This window comes from Rutilus rutilus (assembly GCF_951802725.1).
Source record: "Rutilus rutilus genome assembly, chromosome: 20".
Classification (NCBI taxonomy): Eukaryota; Metazoa; Chordata; class Actinopteri; order Cypriniformes; family Leuciscidae; genus Rutilus; species Rutilus rutilus.
Window position 1 is genome coordinate 26975176 of NC_140225.1, and position 16951 is coordinate 26992126.

Sequence of the window (16951 nt, forward strand, 5' to 3'; positions counted from 1 at the left end):
CATCAAAAGGAGTCTATAACTTTCTATAGTTTGAAAAACTTTTAGGACACTTTGACCACAAATACTGTAAGTTCAAAATGTCAGATATGGACATCTATGGCTTATGAAGCATCAGAAGGAGTCTATGAGTATGTATAGAAAGCCCAAGATCGAGGACTCTTTGGCCAGAAATATGTTCTGGAGGTCAAACGGGGACCTCTGTATAGCTGATTTATCATCAAAAGGAGTCTATCACTTTCTATGGTTTGAAAAAAATTTAGGACACTTTGACCACAAATAAGTTCAAAATGTCAGATATGGACATCTATATGGCTTATGAAGCATCAGAAGGAGTATGTATAGAAAACGCAAGATCGAGGACTCTTTGGCCAGAAATATGTTCAGGAGGTCAAAAGGGGACCTCTGAATAGCTGATTTATCATCAAAAGGAGTCTATAACTTTCTATAGTTTGAAACATTTTGAGGACACTTTGACCACAAATAAGTTCAAAATGTCAGATATGGACATCTATATGGCTTATGAAGCATCAAAAGGAGTCTGTATAGAAAAAGCAAGATCGAGGACTCTTTGGCCAGAAATATGTTCAGGAGGTCAAAAGGGGCCCTCTGTATAGCTGATTTATCATCAAAAGGAGTCTATAACTTTCTATAGTTTGAAAAACTTTTAGGACACTTTGACCACAAATACTGTAAGTTCAAAATGTCAGATATGGACATCTATGGCTTATGAAGCATCAGAAGGAGTCTATGAGTATGTATAGAAAGCCCAAGATCGAGGACTCTTTGGCCAGAAATATGTTCTGGAGGTCAAACGGGGACCTCTGTATAGCTGATTTATCATCAAAAGGAGTCTATCACTTTCTATGGTTTGAAAAAAATTTAGGACACTTTGACCACAAATAAGTTCAAAATGTCAGATATGGACATCTATATGGCTTATGAAGCATCAGAAGGAGTATGTATAGAAAACGCAAGATCGAGGACTCTTTGGCCAGAAATATGTTCAGGAGGTCAAAAGGGGACCTCTGAATAGCTGATTTATCATCAAAAGGAGTCTATAACTTTCTATAGTTTGAAACATTTTGAGGACACTTTGACCACAAATAAGTTCAAAATGTCAGATATGGACATCTATATGGCTTATGAAGCATCAGAAGGAGTATGTATAGAAAACGCAAGATCGAGGACTCTTTGGCCAGAAATATGTTCAGGAGGTCAGAAGGGGACCTCTGTATATCTGATGTATCATCAAAAGGAGTCTATCACTTTATATAGTTTTAAAATTTTTTAGGACACTTTGACCACAAATAAGTTCAAAATGTCAGATATGGACATCTATATGGCTTATGAAGCATCAAAAGGAGTCTGTATAGAAAACGCAAGATTGATGACTCTTTGGCCAGAAATATGTTCAGGAGGTCAAAAGGGGACCTCTGCATAGCTGATTTATCATCAAAAGGAGTCTATAACTTTCTATAATTTGAAAAATTTTGAGGACACTTTGACCACAAATAAGTTCAAAAAGTCAGATATGGACATCTATATGGCTTATGAAGCATCAGAAGGAGTATGTATAGAAAACGCAAGATCGAGGACTCTTTGGCTAGAAATATGTTCAGGAGGTCAAAAGGGGACCTCTGTATAGCTGATTTATCATCAAAAGGAGTCTATAACTTTCTATAGTCTGAAAAATATTTAGGACACTTTGACCACAAATAAGTTCAAAAGGTCAGATATGGACATCTATATGGCTTATGAAGCATCAGAAGTAGTCTATGAGTATGTATAGAAAGCCCAAGATCTAGGACTCTTTGGCCAGAAATATGTTCAGTAGGTCAAAAGGGGCCCTCTGTATAGCTGATTTATCATCAAAAGGAGTCTATAACTTTATATTGTTTGAATAAAATTCAGGACACTTTGACCACAAATAAGTTCAAAAGGTCAGATATGGACATCTATATGGCTTATGCAGCATCAGAAGCAGTCTATGAGTATGTATAGAAAACGCAAGATCGAGGACTCTTTGGCCAGAAGTATGTTCTGGAGGTCAAAAGGGGCCCTCTGAATAGCTGATTTATCATCAAAAGGAGTCTATAACTTTCTATAGTTTGAAAAATTTTGAGGACACTTTGACCACAAATAAGTTCAAAAAGTCAGATATGGACATCTATATGGCTTATGAAGCATCAGAAGGAGTATGTATAGAAAACGCAAGATCGAGGACTCTTTGGCCTGAAATATGTTCAGGAGGTCAAAAGGGGACCTCTGTATAGCTGATTTATCATCAAAAGGAGTCTATAACTTTCTATAGTTTGAAAAATGTTTAGGACACTTTGACCACAAATAAGTTCAAAAGGTCAGATATGGACATCTATATGGCTTATGAAGCATCAGAAGGAGTCTATGAGTATGTATAGAAAGCCCAAGATTGAGGACTCTTTAGCCAGAAATATGTTCAGGAGGTCAGAAGGGGATCTCTGTATAGCTGATTTATCATCAAAAATGGAGTCTATAACTTTCTATAGTTTGAAAAATATTTAGGACACTTTGACCACAAATAAGTTCAAAAGGTCAGATATGGACATCTATATGGCTTATGAAGCATCAGAAGGAGTCTATGAGTATGTATAGAAAGCCCAAGATCGATGACTCTTTGGCCAGAAATATGTTCTGGAGGTCAAAAGGCATGCATTTTGATTATACAGATAAGGCATTATACAGATAAATCTGTATAGCTGATTTATCATCAAAAGGAGTCTATAACTTTATATTGTTTGAAAAAAATTTAGGACACTTTGACCACAAATAAGTTCAAAAGGTCAGATATGGACATCTATATGGCTTATGCAGCATCAGAAGCAGTCTATGAGTATGTATAGAAAACGCAAGATCGAGGACTCTTTGGCCAGAAGTATGTTCTGGAGGTCAAAAGGGGCCCTCTGAATAGCTGATTTATCATCAAAAGGAGTCTATAACTTTCTATAGTTTGAAAAATTTTGAGGACACTTTGACCACAAATAAGTTCAAAAAGTCAGATATGGACATCTATATGGCTTATGAAGCATCAGAAGGAGTATGTATAGAAAACGCAAGATCGAGGACTCTTTGGCCTGAAATATGTTCAGGAGGTCAAAAGGGGACCTCTGTATAGCTGATTTATCATCAAAAGGAGTCTATAACTTTCTATAGTTTGAAAAATGTTTAGGACACTTTGACCACAAATAAGTTCAAAAGGTCAGATATGGACATCTATATGGCTTATGAAGCATCAGAAGGAGTCTATGAGTATGTATAGAAAGCCCAAGATTGAGGACTCTTTAGCCAGAAATATGTTCAGGAGGTCAGAAGGGGATCTCTGTATAGCTGATTTATCATCAAAAATGGAGTCTATAACTTTCTATAGTTTGAAAAATATTTAGGACACTTTGACCACAAATAAGTTCAAAAGGTCAGATATGGACATCTATATGGCTTATGAAGCATCAGAAGGAGTCTATGAGTATGTATAGAAAGCCCAAGATCGATGACTCTTTGGCCAGAAATATGTTCTGGAGGTCAAAAGGCATGCATTTTGATTATACAGATAAGGCATTATACAGATAAATCTGTATAGCTGATTTATCATCAAAAGGAGTCTATAACTTTCTATAGTTTGAAAAAAATTTAGGACACTTTGACCACAAATAAGTTCAAAATATCAGATATGGACATCTATATGGCTTATGAAGCATCAGAAGGAGTATGTATAGAAAACGCAAGATCGAGGACTCTTTGGCCAGAAATATGTTCAGGAGGTCAGAAGGGGACCTCTGTATATCTGATTTATCATCAAAAGGAGTCTATCACTTTATATAGTTTTAAAATTTTTTAGGACACTTTGACCACAAATAAGTTCAAAATGTCAGATATGGACATCTATATGGCTTATGAAGCATCAAAAGGAGTCTGTATAGAAAAAGCAAGATCGAGGACTCTTTGGCCAGAAATATGTTCAGGAGGTCAAAAGGGGCCCTCTGTATAGCTGATTTATCATCAAAAGGAGTCTATAACTTTCTATAGTTTGAAAAAAATTTAGGACACTTTGACCACAAATAAGTTCAAAATGTCAGATATGGACATCTACATGGCTTATGAAACATCAGAAGGAGTCTATGAGTATGTATAGAAAACGCAAGATCGAGGACTCTTTGGCCAGAAATATGTTCAGGAGGTCAAAAAGGGACCTCTGTATAGCTGATTTATCATCAAAAGGAGTCTATAACTTTCTATAGTTTGAAAAAAAATTTGAGGACACTTTGACCACAAATAAGTTCAAAATGTCAGATATGGACATCTATATGGCTTATGAAGCATCAGAAGGAGTATGTATAGAAAACGCAAGATCGAGGACTCTTTGGCCAGAAATATGTTCAGGAGGTCAAAAGGGGACCTCTGTATAGCTGATTTATCATCAAAAGGAGTCTATAACTTTCTATAGTTTGAAAAATATTTAGGACACTTTGACCACAAATAAGTTCAAAAGGTCAGATATGGACATCTATATGGCTTATGAAGCATCAGAAGGAGTCTATGAGTATGTATAGAAAGCCCAAGATCGAGGACTCTTTGGCCAGAAATATGTTCAGTAGGTCAAAAGGGGCCCTCTGTATAGCTGATTTATCATCAAAAGGAGTCTATAACTTTATATAGTTTGAAAATGTTTTAGGACACTTTGACCACAAATAAGTTCAAAAGGTCAGATATGGACATCTATATGGCTTACGAAGCATCGGAAGGAGTCTATGAGTATGTATAGAAAGCCCAAGATCGAGGACTCTTTGGCCAGAAATATGTTCTGGAGGTCAACAGGGGCCCTCTGTATAGCTGATTTATCATCAAAAGGAGTCTATCACTTTATATTGTTTGAAAAATTTGTAGGACACTTTGACCACAAATAAGTTCAAAAGGTCAGATATGGACATCTATATGGCTTATGCAGCATCAGAAGCAGTCTATGAGTATGTATAGAAAACGCAAGATCGAGGACTCTTTGGCCAGAAATATGTTCTGGAGGTCAAAAGGGGCCCTCTGAATAGCTGATTTATCATCAAAAGGAGTCTATAACTTTCTATAGTTTGAAAAATTTTGAGGACACTTTGACCACAAATAAGTTCAAAAAGTCAGATATGGACATCTATATGGCTTATGAAGCATCAGAAGGAGTATGTATAGAAAACGCAAGATCGAGGACTCTTTGGCCAGAAATATGTTCAGGAGGTCAAAAGGGGACCTCTGAATAGCTGATTTATCATCAAAAGGAGTCTATAACTTTCTATAGTTTGAAACATTTTGAGGACACTTTGACCACAAATAAGTTCAAAATGTCAGATATGGACATCTATATGGCTTATGAAACATCAGAAGGAGTCTATGAGTATGTATAGAAAACGCAAGATCGAGGACTCTTTGGCCAGAAATATGTTCAGGAGGTCAAAAAGGGACCTCTGTATAGCTGATTTATCATCAAAAGGAGTCTATAACTTTCTATAGTTTGAAAAAAATTTAGGACACTTTGACCACAAATAAGTTCAATAAGTCAGATATGGACATCTATATGGCTTATGAAGCATCAGAAGGAGTATGTATAGAAAACGCAAGATCGAGGACTCTTTGGCCAGAAATATGTTCAGGAGGTCAAAAGGGGACCTCTGAATAGCTGATTTATCATCAAAAGGAGTCTATAACTTTCTATAGTTTGAAACATTTTGAGGACACTTTGACCACAAATAAGTTCAAAATGTCAGATATGGACATCTATATGGCTTATGAAGCATCAGAAGGAGTATGTATAGAAAACGCAAGATCGAGGACTCTTTGGCCAGAAATATGTTCAGGAGGTCAGAAGGGGACCTCTGTATATCTGATTTATCATCAAAAGGAGTCTATCACTTTATATAGTTTTAAAATTTTTTAGGACACTTTGACCACAAATAAGTTCAAAATGTCAGATATGGACATCTATATGGCTTATGAAGCATCAGAAGGAGTCTATGAGTATGCATAGAAAGCCCAAGATCGAGGACTCAGGCCAGAAATATGTTCAGGAGGTCAAAGGGGGCCCTCTGTATAGCTGACTTATCATCAAAAAGAGTCTATAACTTTATATAGTTTGAATTTTTTTTAGGACACTTTGACCACAAATAAGTTCAAAAAGTCAGATATGGACATCTATATGGCTTATGAAGCATCAGAAGGAGTATGTATAGAAAACGCAAGATCGAGGACTCTTTGGCCAGAAATATGTTCAGGAGGTCAAAAGGGGACCTCTGAATAGCTGATTTATCATCAAAAGGAGTCTATAACTTTCTATAGTTTGAAACATTTTGAGGACACTTTGACCACAAATAAGTTCAAAATGTCAGATATGGACATCTATATGGCTTATGAAGCATCAGAAGGAGTATGTATAGAAAACGCAAGATCGAGGACTCTTTGGCCAGAAATATGTTCAGGAGGTCAAAAGGGGACCTCTGAATAGCTGATTTATCATCAAAAGGAGTCTATAACTTTCTATAGTTTGAAACATTTTGAGGACACTTTGACCACAAATAAGTTCAAAATGTCAGATATGGACATCTATATGGCTTATGAAACATCAGAAGGAGTCTATGAGTATGTATAGAAAACGCAAGATCGAGGACTCTTTGGCCAGAAATATGTTCAGGAGGTCAAAAAGGGACCTCTGTATAGCTGATTTATCATCAAAAGGAGTCTATAACTTTCTATAGTTTGAAAAAAATTTAGGACACTTTGACCACAAATAAGTTCAATAAGTCAGATATGGACATCTATATGGCTTATGAAGCATCAGAAGGAGTATGTATAGAAAACGCAAGATCGAGGACTCTTTGGCCAGAAATATGTTCAGGAGGTCAAAAGGGGCCCTCTGTATAGCTGATTTATCATCAAAAGGAGTCTATAACTTTCTATAGTTTGAAAAACTTTTAGGACACTTTGACCACAAATACTGTAAGTTCAAAATGTCAGATATGGACATCTATGGCTTATGAAGCATCAGAAGGAGTCTATGAGTATGTATAGAAAGCCCAAGATCGAGGACTCTTTGGCCAGAAATATGTTCTGGAGGTCAAACGGGGACCTCTGTATAGCTGATTTATCATCAAAAGGAGTCTATCACTTTCTATGGTTTGAAAAAAATTTAGGACACTTTGACCACAAATAAGTTCAAAATGTCAGATATGGACATCTATATGGCTTATGAAGCATCAGAAGGAGTATGTATAGAAAACGCAAGATCGAGGACTCTTTGGCCAGAAATATGTTCAGGAGGTCAAAAGGGGACCTCTGAATAGCTGATTTATCATCAAAAGGAGTCTATAACTTTCTATAGTTTGAAACATTTTGAGGACACTTTGACCACAAATAAGTTCAAAATGTCAGATATGGACATCTATATGGCTTATGAAGCATCAGAAGGAGTATGTATAGAAAACGCAAGATCGAGGACTCTTTGGCCAGAAATATGTTCAGGAGGTCAGAAGGGGACCTCTGTATATCTGATTTATCATCAAAAGGAGTCTATCACTTTATATAGTTTTAAAATTTTTTAGGACACTTTGACCACAAATAAGTTCAAAATGTCAGATATGGACATCTATATGGCTTATAAAGCATCAAAAGGAGTCTGTATAGAAAACGCAAGATTGATGACTCTTTGGCCAGAAATATGTTCAGGAGGTCAAAAGGGTCCCTCTGTATAGCTGATTTATCATCAAAAGGAGTCTATAACTTTCTATAGTTTGAAAAAAATTTAGGACACTTTGACCACAAATAAGTTCAAAATGTCAGATATGGACATCTATATGGCTTATGAAACATCAGAAGGAGTCTATGAGTATGTATAGAAAACGCAAGATCGAGGACTCTTTGGCCAGAAATATGTTCAGGAGGTCAAAAAGGGACCTCTGTATAGCTGATTTATCATCAAAAGGAGTCTATAACTTTCTATAGTTTGAAAAAAATTTAGGACACTTTGACCACAAATAAGTTCAATAAGTCAGATATGGACATCTATATGGCTTATGAAGCATCAGAAGGAGTATGTATAGAAAACGCAAGATCGAGGACTCTTTGGCCAGAAATATGTTCAGGAGGTCAAAAGGGGACCTCTGTATAGCTGATTTATCATCAAAAGGAGTCTATAACTTTCTATAGTTTGAAAATTTTTTTGGACACTTTGACCACAAATAAGTTCAAAATGTCAGATATGGACATCTATATGGCTTATGAAGTATCAGAAGGAGTATGTATAGAAAACGCAAGATCGAGGACTCTTTGGCCAGAAATATGTTCAGGAGGTCAAAAGGGTCCCTCTGTATAGCTGATTTATCATCAAAAGGAGTCTATAACTTTCTATAGTTTGAAAAAAATTTAGGACACTTTGACCACAAATAAGTTCAAAATGTCAGATATGGACATGTACATGGCTTATGAAACATCAGAAGGAGTCTATGAGTATGTATAGAAAACGCAAGATCGAGGACTCTTTGGCCAGAAATATGTTCAGGAGGTCAACAAGGGACCTCTGTATAGCTGATTTATCATCAAAAGGAGTCTATAACTTTCTATAGTTTGAAAAAAATTTAGGACACTTTGACCACAAATAAGTTCAAAATGTCAGATATGGACATCTATATGGCTTATGAAGCATCAGAAGGAGTATGTATAGAAAACGCAAGATCGAGGACTCTTTGGCCAGAAATATGTTCAGGAGGTCAAAAGGGGACCTCTGAATAGCTGATTTATCATCAAAAGGAGTCTATAACTTTCTATAGTTTGAAACATTTTGAGGACACTTTGACCACAAATAAGTTCAAAATGTCAGATATGGACATCTATATGGCTTATGAAGCATCAGAAGGAGTATGTATAGAAAACGCAAGATCGAGGACTCTTTGGCCAGAAATATGTTCAGGAGGTCAGAAGGGGACCTCTGTATATCTGATTTATCATCAAAAGGAGTCTATCACTTTATATAGTTTTAAAATTTTTTAGGACACTTTGACCACAAATAAGTTCAAAATGTCAGATATGGACATCTATATGGCTTATGAAGCATCAAAAGGAGTCTGTATAGAAAAAGCAAGATCGAGGACTCTTTGGCCAGAAATATGTTCAGGAGATTCAAAAGGGGCCCTCTGTATAGCTGATTTATCATCAAAAGGAGTCTATAACTTTCTATAGTTTGAAAAACTTTTAGGACACTTTGACCACAAATACTGTAAGTTCAAAATGTCAGATATGGACATCTATGGCTTATGAAGCATCAGACGGAGTCTATGAGTATGTATAGAAAGCCCAAGATCGAGGACTCTTTGGCCAGAAATATGTTCTGGAGGTCAAACGGGGACCTCTGTATAGCTGATTTATCATCAAAAGGAGTCTATCACTTTCTATGGTTTGAAAAAAATTTAGGACACTTTGACCACAAATAAGTTCAAAATGTCAGATATGGACATCTATATGGCTTATGAAGCATCAGAAGGAGTATGTATAGAAAACGCAAGATCGAGGACTCTTTGGCCAGAAATATGTTCAGGAGGTCAAAAGGGGACCTCTGAATAGCTGATTTATCATCAAAAGGAGTCTATAACTTTCTATAGTTTGAAACATTTTGAGGACACTTTGACCACAAATAAGTTCAAAATGTCAGATATGGACATCTATATGGCTTATGAAGCATCAGAAGGAGTATGTATAGAAAACGCAAGATCGAGGACTCTTTGGCCAGAAATATGTTCAGGAGGTCAGAAGGGGACCTCTGTATATCTGATGTATCATCAAAAGGAGTCTATCACTTTATATAGTTTTAAAATTTTTTAGGACACTTTGACCACAAATAAGTTCAAAATGTCAGATATGGACATCTATATGGCTTATGAAGCATCAAAAGGAGTCTGTATAGAAAACGCAAGATTGATGACTCTTTGGCCAGAAATATGTTCAGGAGGTCAAAAGGGGACCTCTGCATAGCTGATTTATCATCAAAAGGAGTCTATAACTTTCTATAATTTGAAAAATTTTGAGGACACTTTGACCACAAATAAGTTCAAAAAGTCAGATATGGACATCTATATGGCTTATGAAGCATCAGAAGGAGTATGTATAGAAAACGCAAGATCGAGGACTCTTTGGCTAGAAATATGTTCAGGAGGTCAAAAGGGGACCTCTGTATAGCTGATTTATCATCAAAAGGAGTCTATAACTTTCTATAGTCTGAAAATGTTTTAGGACACTTTGACCACAAATAAGTTCAAAAGGTCAGATATGGACATCTATATGGCTTACGAAGCATCGGAAGGAGTCTATGAGTATGTATAGAAAGCCCAAGATCGAGGACTCTTTGGCCAGAAATATGTTCTGGAGGTCAACAGGGGCCCTCTGTATAGCTGATTTATCATCAAAAGGAGTCTATCACTTTATATTGTTTGAAAAATTTGTAGGACACTTTGACCACAAATAAGTTCAAAAGGTCAGATATGGACATCTATATGGCTTATGCAGCATCAGAAGCAGTCTATGAGTATGTATAGAAAACGCAAGATCGAGGACTCTTTGGCCAGAAATATGTTCTGGAGGTCAAAAGGGGCCCTCTGAATAGCTGATTTATCATCAAAAGGAGTCTATAACTTTCTATAGTTTGAAAAATTTTGAGGACACTTTGACCACAAATAAGTTCAAAAAGTCAGATATGGACATCTATATGGCTTATGAAGCATCAGAAGGAGTATGTATAGAAAACGCAAGATCGAGGACTCTTTGGCCAGAAATATGTTCAGGAGGTCAAAAGGGTCCCTCTGTATAGCTGATTTATCATCAAAAGGAGTCTATAACTTTCTATAGTTTGAAAAAAATTTAGGACACTTTGACCACAAATAAGTTCAAAATGTCAGATATGGACATCTATATGGCTTATGAAACATCAGAAGGAGTCTATGAGTATGTATAGAAAACGCAAGATCGAGGACTCTTTGGCCAGAAATATGTTCAGGAGGTCAAAAAGGGACCTCTGTATAGCTGATTTATCATCAAAAGGAGTCTATAACTTTCTATAGTTTGAAAAAAATTTAGGACACTTTGACCACAAATAAGTTCAAAATGTCAGATATGGACATCTATATGGCTTATGAAGCATCAGAAGGAGTATGTATAGAAAACGCAAGATCGAGGACTCTTTGGCCAGAAATATGTTCAGGAGGTCAAAAGGGGACCTCTGAATAGCTGATTTATCATCAAAAGGAGTCTATCACTTTCTATGGTTTGAAAAAAATTTAGGACACTTTGACCACAAATAAGTTCAAAATGTCAGATATGGACATCTATATGGCTTATGAAGCATCAGAAGGAGTATGTATAGAAAACGCAAGATCGAGGACTCTTTGGCCAGAAATATGTTCAGGAGGTCAAAAGGGGACCTCTGAATAGCTGATTTATCATCAAAAGGAGTCTATAACTTTCTATAGTTTGAAACATTTTGAGGACACTTTGACCACAAATAAGTTCAAAATGTCAGATATGGACATCTATATGGCTTATGAAGCATCAGAAGGAGTATGTATAGAAAACGCAAGATCGAGGACTCTTTGGCCAGAAATATGTTCAGGAGGTCAGAAGGGGACCTCTGTATATCTGATTTATCATCAAAAGGAGTCTATCACTTTATATAGTTTTAAAATTTTTTAGGACACTTTGACCACAAATAAGTTCAAAATGTCAGATATGGACATCTATATGGCTTATAAAGCATCAAAAGGAGTCTGTATAGAAAACGCAAGATTGATGACTCTTTGGCCAGAAATATGTTCAGGAGGTCAAAAGGGTCCCTCTGTACAGCTGATTTATCATCAAAAGGAGTCTATAACTTTCTATAGTTTGAAAAAAATTTAGGACACTTTGACCACAAATAAGTTCAAAATGTCAGATATGGACATCTATATGGCTTATGAAACATCAGAAGGAGTCTATGAGTATGTATAGAAAACGCAAGATCGAGGACTCTTTGGCCAGAAATATGTTCAGGAGGTCAAAAAGGGACCTCTGTATAGCTGATTTATCATCAAAAGGAGTCTATAACTTTCTATAGTTTGAAAAAAATTTAGGACACTTTGACCACAAATAAGTTCAATAAGTCAGATATGGACATCTATATGGCTTATGAAGCATCAGAAGGAGTATGTATAGAAAACGCAAGATCGAGGACTCTTTGGCCAGAAATATGTTCAGGAGGTCAAAAGGGGACCTCTGTATAGCTGATTTATCATCAAAAGGAGTCTATAACTTTCTATAGTTTGAAAATTTTTTTGGACACTTTGACCACAAATAAGTTCAAAATGTCAGATATGGACATCTATATGGCTTATGAAGTATCAGAAGGAGTATGTATAGAAAACGCAAGATCGAGGACTCTTTGGCCAGAAATATGTTCAGGAGGTCAAAAGGGTCCCTCTGTATAGCTGATTTATCATCAAAAGGAGTCTATAACTTTCTATAGTTTGAAAAAAATTTAGGACACTTTGACCACAAATAAGTTCAAAATGTCAGATATGGACATGTACATGGCTTATGAAACATCAGAAGGAGTCTATGAGTATGTATAGAAAACGCAAGATCGAGGACTCTTTGGCCAGAAATATGTTCAGGAGGTCAACAAGGGACCTCTGTATAGCTGATTTATCATCAAAAGGAGTCTATAACTTTCTATAGTTTGAAAAAAATTTAGGACACTTTGACCACAAATAAGTTCAAAATGTCAGATATGGACATCTATATGGCTTATGAAGCATCAGAAGGAGTATGTATAGAAAACGCAAGATCGAGGACTCTTTGGCCAGAAATATGTTCAGGAGGTCAAAAGGGGACCTCTGAATAGCTGATTTATCATCAAAAGGAGTCTATAACTTTCTATAGTTTGAAACATTTTGAGGACACTTTGACCACAAATAAGTTCAAAATGTCAGATATGGACATCTATATGGCTTATGAAGCATCAGAAGGAGTATGTATAGAAAACGCAAGATCGAGGACTCTTTGGCCAGAAATATGTTCAGGAGGTCAGAAGGGGACCTCTGTATATCTGATTTATCATCAAAAGGAGTCTATCACTTTATATAGTTTTAAAATTTTTTAGGACACTTTGACCACAAATAAGTTCAAAATGTCAGATATGGACATCTATATGGCTTATGAAGCATCAAAAGGAGTCTGTATAGAAAAAGCAAGATCGAGGACTCTTTGGCCAGAAATATGTTCAGGAGATTCAAAAGGGGCCCTCTGTATAGCTGATTTATCATCAAAAGGAGTCTATAACTTTCTATAGTTTGAAAAACTTTTAGGACACTTTGACCACAAATACTGTAAGTTCAAAATGTCAGATATGGACATCTATGGCTTATGAAGCATCAGACGGAGTCTATGAGTATGTATAGAAAGCCCAAGATCGAGGACTCTTTGGCCAGAAATATGTTCTGGAGGTCAAACGGGGACCTCTGTATAGCTGATTTATCATCAAAAGGAGTCTATCACTTTCTATGGTTTGAAAAAAATTTAGGACACTTTGACCACAAATAAGTTCAAAATGTCAGATATGGACATCTATATGGCTGATGAAGCATCAGAAGGAGTATGTATAGAAAACGCAAGATCGAGGACTCTTTGGCCAGAAATATGTTCAGGAGGTCAGAAGGGGACCTCTGTATATCTGATTTATCATCAAAAGGAGTCTATCACTTTATATAGTTTTAAAATTTTTTAGGACACTTTGACCACAAATAAGTTCAAAATGTCAGATATGGACATCTATATGGCTTATGAAGCATCAAAAGGAGTCTGTATAGAAAACGCAAGATTGATGACTCTTTGGCCAGAAATATGTTCAGGAGGTCAAAAGGGGACCTCTGTATAGCTGATTTATCATCAAAAGGAGTCTATAACTTTCTATAATTTGAAAAATTTTGAGGACACTTTGACCACAAATAAGTTCAAAAAGTCAGATATGGACATCTATATGGCTTATGAAGCATCAGAAGGAGTATGTATAGAAAACGCAAGATCGAGGACTCTTTGGCTAGAAATATGTTCAGGAGGTCAAAAGGGGACCTCTGTATAGCTGATTTATCATCAAAAGGAGTCTATAACTTTCTATAGTCTGAAAAATATTTAGGACACTTTGACCACAAATAAGTTCAAAAGGTCAGATATGGACATCTATATGGCTTATGAAGCATCAGAAGTAGTCTATGAGTATGTATAGAAAGCCCAAGATCTAGGACTCTTTGGCCAGAAATATGTTCAGTAGGTCAAAAGGGGCCCTCTGTATAGCTGATTTATCATCAAAAGGAGTCTATAACTTTATATTGTTTGAATAAAATTCAGGACACTTTGACCACAAATAAGTTCAAAAGGTCAGATATGGACATCTATATGGCTTATGCAGCATCAGAAGCAGTCTATGAGTATGTATAGAAAACGCAAGATCGAGGACTCTTTGGCCAGAAGTATGTTCTGGAGGTCAAAAGGGGCCCTCTGAATAGCTGATATATCATCAAAAGGAGTCTATAACTTTCTATAGTTTGAAAAATTTTGAGGACACTTTGACCACAAATAAGTTCAAAAAGTCAGATATGGACATCTATATGGCTTATGAAGCATCAGAAGGAGTATGTATAGAAAACGCAAGATCGAGGACTCTTTGGCCTGAAATATGTTCAGGAGGTCAAAAGGGGACCTCTGTATAGCTGATTTATCATCAAAAGGAGTCTATAACTTTCTATAGTTTGAAAAATGTTTAGGACACTTTGACCACAAATAAGTTCAAAAGGTCAGATATGGACATCTATATGGCTTATGAAGCATCAGAAGGAGTCTATGAGTATGTATAGAAAGCCCAAGATTGAGGACTCTTTAGCCAGAAATATGTTCAGGAGGTCAGAAGGGGATCTCTGTATAGCTGATTTATCATCAAAAATGGAGTCTATAACTTTCTATAGTTTGAAAAATATTTAGGACACTTTGACCACAAATAAGTTCAAAAGGTCAGATATGGACATCTATATGGCTTATGAAGCATCAGAAGGAGTCTATGAGTATGTATAGAAAGCCCAAGATCGATGACTCTTTGGCCAGAAATATGTTCTGGAGGTCAAAAGGCATGCATTTTGATTATACAGATAAGGCATTATACAGATAAATCTGTATAGCTGATTTATCATCAAAAGGAGTCTATAACTTTCTATAGTTTGAAAAAAATTTAGGACACTTTGACCACAAATAAGTTCAAAATATCAGATATGGACATCTATATGGCTTATGAAGCATCAGAAGGAGTATGTATAGAAAACGCAAGATCGAGGACTCTTTGGCCAGAAATATGTTCAGGAGGTCAGAAGGGGACCTCTGTATATCTGATTTATCATCAAAAGGAGTCTATCACTTTATATAGTTTTAAAATTTTTTAGGACACTTTGACCACAAATAAGTTCAAAATGTCAGATATGGACATCTATATGGCTTATGAAGCATCAAAAGGAGTCTGTATAGAAAAAGCAAGATCGAGGACTCTTTGGCCAGAAATATGTTCAGGAGGTCAAAAGGGGCCCTCTGTATAGCTGATTTATCATCAAAAGGAGTCTATAACTTTCTATAGTTTGAAAAAAATTTAGGACACTTTGACCACAAATAAGTTCAAAATGTCAGATATGGACATCTACATGGCTTATGAAACATCAGAAGGAGTCTATGAGTATGTATAGAAAACGCAAGATCGAGGACTCTTTGGCCAGAAATATGTTCAGGAGGTCAAAAAGGGACCTCTGTATAGCTGATTTATCATCAAAAGGAGTCTATAACTTTCTATAGTTTGAAAAAAAATTTGAGGACACTTTGACCACAAATAAGTTCAAAATGTCAGATATGGACATCTATATGGCTTATGAAGCATCAGAAGGAGTATGTATAGAAAACGCAAGATCGAGGACTCTTTGGCCAGAAATATGTTCAGGAGGTCAAAAGGGGACCTCTGTATAGCTGATTTATCATCAAAAGGAGTCTATAACTTTCTATAGTTTGAAAAATATTTAGGACACTTTGACCACAAATAAGTTCAAAAGGTCAGATATGGACATCTATATGGCTTATGAAGCATCAGAAGGAGTCTATGAGTATGTATAGAAAGCCCAAGATCGAGGACTCTTTGGCCAGAAATATGTTCAGTAGGTTAAAAGGGGCCCTCTGTATAGCTGATTTATCATCAAAAGGAGTCTATAACTTTATATAGTTTGAAAATGTTTTAGGACACTTTGACCACAAATAAGTTCAAAAGGTCAGATATGGACATCTATATGGCTTACGAAGCATCGGAAGGAGTCTATGAGTATGTATAGAAAGCCCAAGATCGAGGACTCTTTGGCCAGAAATATGTTCTGGAGGTCAACAGGGGCCCTCTGTATAGCTGATTTATCATCAAAAGGAGTCTATCACTTTATATTGTTTGAAAAATTTGTAGGACACTTTGACCACAAATAAGTTCAAAAGGTCAGATATGGACATCTATATGGCTTATGCAGCATCAGAAGCAGTCTATGAGTATGTATAGAAAACGCAAGATCGAGGACTCTTTGGCCAGAAATATGTTCTGGAGGTCAAAAGGGGCCCTCTGAATAGCTGATTTATCATCAAAAGGAGTCTATAACTTTCTATAGTTTGAAAAATTTTGAGGACACTTTGACCACAAATAAGTTCAAAAAGTCAGATATGGACATCTATATGGCTTATGAAGCATCAGAAGGAGTATGTATAGAAAACGCAAGATCGAGGACTCTTTGGCCAGAAATATGTTCAGGAGGTCAAAAGGGTCCCTCTGTATAGCTGATTTATCATCAAAAGGAGTCTATAACTT